Raw genomic sequence first — 6,139 nt, 5'->3', positions numbered from 1 at the left:
AGAACCTTTGCCTGCTACAGTTAGTCTGAACAAGCAACATCAAACAAACGATGTAAATAGCAGGAGCCTGTATTTATTTTGTAGACCAATATTTCAGGTCCAGATGGCCTCTTCACATGCAGAGGTGTGACAGGCTGGAGGGACAGTGAGAGGGAGACTGAGGGGATTGAACAAGGAAGAAGTTAAGTTAGCAACTGAGATAAGAATTGAGATAGGAATTGCAGAGGCTCCCACTCTTACTTTTTATAGAGCATGCCACATAGTTGAGCATATGTGTGTTCCACCTCCCACTCTGCGCAGAGTATTGCATAATATCACCATCTGAATTTATAGAATTAACTGTTTTAGAAGGAAGCAATGAATGCTGTTTTCCCTCATTTACAGTCCAACTGGAGATCTTTTGTCTCTTAACGTATGTTAACCACAAAATCTGAGAGCAGACAGTCTGTGACAGTCTGTTTTGCAAAGTACTCAGGTTGGACCAGAGCTTGTTGCAGCTTTAAAAGCAAAGGGAAACATGTTACTTACAAGCTAAACAGTCTTTACACATCACCTTTGAAATACATACTGTGTATATATGGTGTATACTTTTTTACAGATCTGTTATTTACATATCAAGACTTGAAAATAAATAATCTATTCTTGTTTTGCATGAAAAATAACATATCGAGGATTTAGAAATAAAGTCCCAGTACTCTCACTGATTTACAAAGGCTCTCGCTCTCAAAAGAACAGCTGTTTAACAGTATGCTCCTAGCCATGAAAGATAAAACAAACCCTAAAACAATCTATAGTTGCATTTGCTTCCTGGTTAAACAGTAAATAAAGTAATTTCGATAACTGATGAGCAGCTTCAAAGGCTGAGAGAACTGGGTTTGTTCAGCCTGGAAAAGAGAAGCGTTGAGGTGACCTAATTGCAGCCCTTCAGTACCTAAAAGGAGCCTGCAATAAGGATGAAGAGAGACTTTTTACAACAGGATGTAGGGACAGGGCAAGGAGGAATGGTTTCAAACTAAAAGAGAGGAGGTTTAGATTAGGTAATTGGAAAAAAAATTCTCTGTGATTGCTGGTGAGGCACTGGAACAGGTTGTCCAGGGAAGCTGTGGCTGCCGCATTCCTGGAATTGTTCAAGGCCAGGTTGGATGGAACTCTGAGTAAGCTGCTCTAGTGAAAGGTGTCCCACAGCAGGGGACTGCAAGCAGATGTTAAGTCCCTTCTAACCCAGGCCATTCTGTGATTTTCCTTCTTTATGTGGGAATTTTAACTGGGTTTTACTTGAATTTTTTAAACTTTTTTTTTTTAAATATTACCAACTTTTGCAAACTCTTTCATTTTTTACCTCAGTTTTGAAACTCTATACTCTTAAATTTGCACTGAATTAGCTTATTATAATCATATTAGGTTCCCTATTAAGAACAGTGGGATGTCTTGTGCACAGAGATATCCAGACATCTCTGATGACTGAGGGCCATGTCTTACAACATCAAAACAAGTTATTCATCATTTAGTTTCATATCAAAGCTGTGGAACTAACATGTTATTTGAAAAAAAAAAAAACATTCTGAACTTCTCTCAGATCCCAGAGGCACAGCTTAATTCAATTTCTTTGCTGTCCCAGTTTTTCAAGGGTGCAAGTGCAAAATGAGTGATGTTGCTTCAAATGAAAGCAGCAGCCAAGACACCTCAGAGTTGGGCACCTTCATTCATATTACAATTTCCTCCATGTTTATTCAAGCATATAAGACATACTTCAAAAGGGAAGAGAATTATAATTTAGAACTGAGAGCTGACCTTTTCCTTTGTTGATTTATTAAGCCTCAAAACTGAGCTATCTTTGTATCTCTCTTTGGCTGTTTGTTCTGCTGCTGTTTTCTTCAGATTGCTGAAATTAGAGCAATTGCTAAACAGGTCCCGTGTGCATTAAAGGTTAAAACCTGATATCTCAAAAGTGATAACCCTCAGTTTCCATGTATTTTCACTGCAATTTTATATATATATTTATAATCCTCTTCAGCCTCACTAACATCAGAGAGGTTACACAAGCACGTAGCATTACCTTCTCAGTGGTCTTTATTATTTTAATCTCAATGTCCTCTAATTTTAAAACTGTGGGGTTTTTTTTTGGTTGAGCTGTTCTGATGACAGATCTGAAATGATGGTTTATGGCAGGAGACTTTTTATTTTTCCAGCCAAACTTGGCTTAAAGAAGTTAACTCACTTTCATGTAACAGGAAATCAATGAGGATTGCAGATATAATATACTAACCCTTCAGTATTATTTAATGGAGTGCATTCCAACAAAAAAGGAGAGCTGACTGAATCAGCTGTGAGCCAGCACAAGCTGAACATCACATTAAAAGCTGTGTAAGCTCCTGTGCTCAGAAAATGGCCTTGTAGAGAGAAATTGGGCAAAACATCTCCTAAATCACGTTCACCTGGAAACTCTGACATTTTCAGTGTAGATTTGGACTCGATGATCTTAATGGCCTTTTCCAGCCTGAAGGATTCTATGATTAGTACAATTAGTGCAGCGAGTGTCCATCCTTTTTGGGGGAAAGCAAATTAATACTGGCTATTCTGGTCTTCATCCAGTCTTTCATATCTTGTTTCTCTCAGCTGTGAAAAGAAAAACAGCCATGATCACGTTTCCAGCCAACACTCTGCTGACCCATGATACAGGAAAAATGCAGAGGATTAGGAACGCTTTCCCTGGTTGCTCAGGCAACAGCAAGACATGGGAATATGAAAAGGTATTACCATCCTTTGCACAGAATCTCACTAGAGTTCTCAGACGTGTTTATAATTTCCTATGTTTTTCTTCTTTCCCATTAGCACATACTTAAAACATGAACATTATTTGTTTAGTCTGCTACCTAGAATGTGAAAATGTTAAATGTAAAACCAGATGATCTGTCTTTTTTTTTCCTACAGGATAAAATAAGTAGTTTTCTAAGAGGCTGTGGAAATTTTCAAAATTGTGAACTGAAAGGTTTCTAGGTGGTATCCAAAACACAGCTACTATTATCTCTCTTTAAAAAAATCATCTAATTTTGTGGCATCTCTTAAGAAAATAATCATTCATTCATCTGCTTTTTCTTTCCCACTTATATGTGCATGTACCTAACAAATATGCCCCGTAAAGCTGCAACTTCACAGACCTAATTAACTGTCAAAATAAACTTACAGAGAAGGATTGTCTCTGAAAGCTTTATTTTCTAAATTTAAAAAAGATGCTTGGAAGTCAGAAATGGATGTAAGACTAGCAAATAAATAGTATTCCAAGTTAGACATCTGTATGTTATCTGAGACAGGCACAAAAATTTCGTCCATGTATCCCTGTAAATTTTTATTACACAAACTCAATACAATCAGCAAACATTTTTTTGGCTGGCCTGATTTATGCAATTTTGGACCACTTAATGAGGGACTGAGGGATTTTTATCACTTGGTTTTGTATTTTTAAATATGCAAACTATACTTGTAATGAAAGGAATGTCCATGAATTATGTGGCAGTGTGAGTCATCCACCAGGCATGGCCTGCACCTCTGCATGAGGTAATTTCTGCTTTGACTCACAGTGTCTGTCCGGGTCACACACCCCCTCTCCGTTCTGGTGCTGATTCTGAAGGATTCTAGCCTTGGCCTGAGTCACTGGCTCTGTCAAGCAGATGTTTTTCAAACTCCTTTCAGGAAATGTCAATAGGATTTCCCCCCACCTCTCCCTTCTGCTAGCTCATTGCTGTTCATTGAAACACGTCCTCGGATGCCATAGGAGCACTGGGATGCTTGGTCTGTACAGATACTCTTTCCACTACCAACCTGCTACATTTTCTGCTGTCTATTTTGAGTTCTTGGATGATACATATCATGAAAAACAAATAAACATACACCTCCAGGCTTCCTGGGCTTGCAGAGCACCTGCTCCCCACATTTCTTGGGGTATTGGGTAATCCTTTTGCACAGTGTTCTGTCACTGTATGGGGTTGGTGGGTGAATGAATGAAACCAGAGCATGGAGCCCACACAGCAGCTGTTGGGATTGCTCTTGCAATTTCAGAGCACTCAGGGTAAGTGTAAACCTACTGAGAAACCCAGAAACCCAGTCCCTGAGACTGGATGTATACTCAGCAGAAAGACTGATGCTGAAGAGCCTTTACGTGGTATCCTTAAAACAAGTGAGATATTTGCAAAATCTATGTAACCTACTCACTTATGCTCACAATTGTTCTTCTCACACCTATTTGTATCACATGTCCCCAGTGCCTCTTCATGCTTGTCATCTGCTCAGACAGACGATTCCCAAAAGGCATTTTAAATTATTCTTTAAAACTATCCAAGTCCCTTTTCAACTACCAGGAGACTGCTTGGTACATTGCTTTATCATGAAGATGTTTTCTTCCTCAGCCATCATTACTGAGACAGAAAACTTCAGGTCTACCTATGCCCTTTTGAAGAAGGGCAGGATGATTAAGAAATACCCTGCATTCCCATTTACAGTAGTTTGAGTTATGTCTGAATGGGTTCTTTGCCTTAACAGATGACTTTGACTTTAGAGATGACTTTCTGAAAGAAAGCTCTCTACTCTAAAGGTCTTCAAAGATGTACTCAAATTTGTCTACAAGATTGAGCTTTTAAGACATCCATGCCTCTCCATGTCCAGGGTTGCATACAGTCAGGAGGGGCAGCCTGCTTCACCCACAGCCCTGAAACATCTCCCTGTGCACTCACAAACACTCACTTGCAAATCACCAACCCTCATTTTATCCTGGTACAGGCAGCTCTAAACGTCTGCAGCTGTCTGAGATGCTAATGGCAGCTGCAGAGAGCTTCTCTCCAACCTCTGTTCAAGATTATGCACATGGCAGCCAGGTCAGATTCAAAAGGACAGTATTCCAGCTGCAGTTTGACAGATCCCTTCTGCCATTCAAGGAAAATGAAGGTTGTTCCTTAGCAAGAGAAAAGGATGAAGCCTAAATCTCATCAAGCTGTGTTTTTCAGGACAGAGTCAGCAGAACATTACTGCCTATCCCCCAGCCCTAGCTCTTTACAAAAGAGTGCTGCATAAGAAAAAATTGAATTTCCAGGGAATTGAGGACACATCACAACAGTTCTGTGCTCACTGTCCCTACCTAAGAGAGGAGTGATGCAAAGGGCTTGTACATGACCCAGGCAGATACGAGCCAAGAGAAACCTCGTCTTATCATCATGGACCATGTGTGCAGCTACAGCAGGCAAACATCAACACCATCCTATCAAGAAGCTGCAGTCACTGCAGGGTTATACCCAGTGCTGCATGCCATGAGCTGCAACAGGGAGACAGCCAAGAACATGACATCATTGTGTCCAGTTCCCAGTGGAGAAGAGAGATCAGAAAATTCTGGAAATGTTTCAGTTTTCCCTTACTTGTGGTCTGTACAGCAAAACTGAACATTACTTAAGAAGAAAATTAGAGAGTACTGAAAACAAACGGCTTGGTTAAACCAAACCAAAATAAGTCAGCAGCTACAGAAGAGGGGGGGAGTTCAGGATCACTATGTATTAGTGAGGTCAAATACCTTCTCAATACTTTTCTCTAGTCCTGGGGACTCTGTGCTCTGAGCTCTGATACAGAAAGGGCTCCTGGAACATATCCCTTGGGATGGACTTTGAAATGATTGGCTGAACCTGCCTGATCACCATGGGGAAGAAGGTGTTGCAGTCCAAAGGTGTTATCACAACGAGCAGCTGTGCCTGCACTCTCAAGTGACTGTATTGATAAGCTGTGGATCTGCAGATACTCCAGTTTCAGCACAGGTTGGAACACTTCCTGCAGATCCATATTCAAACTAACTTGTGCACCTTCTTGGGATTCCCATTCTGTCACTGTGGGAAGTGGCCTTGAATTCCCAGGCTGTGTTTGCTGCCAGCAGTGAGGGGGGCAACACTGATCAAATCCCAAGGAACGAAATAAGCAGGGGAAAAATAAATTTAAAAAAAAAAAAAGAGGCAGCGGCTCTTTGGAGGGGAAGCATCTGAGCAGAATTGTGTGCATAGGATGAGAGGATGAGTTTGTAGCTGCTCTGAACACAGGCTGATCCCCTGGTGCCCTGGAGCTGACACCATCCCAAGCAGCCTTGCTCTGCTGGGTGTTCTCTGACTGC

The sequence above is a fragment of the Chamaea fasciata genome, unplaced genomic scaffold (assembly GCF_029207755.1).
Source record: "Chamaea fasciata isolate MVZ Bird 193981 ecotype frontalis unplaced genomic scaffold, bChaFas1.0.hap1 SCAF_25, whole genome shotgun sequence".
Taxonomy (NCBI): domain Eukaryota; kingdom Metazoa; phylum Chordata; class Aves; order Passeriformes; family Sylviidae; genus Chamaea; species Chamaea fasciata.
The sequence above is the reverse complement of the archived record's forward strand: the minus strand, read 5'-3'. Positions refer to the sequence as shown.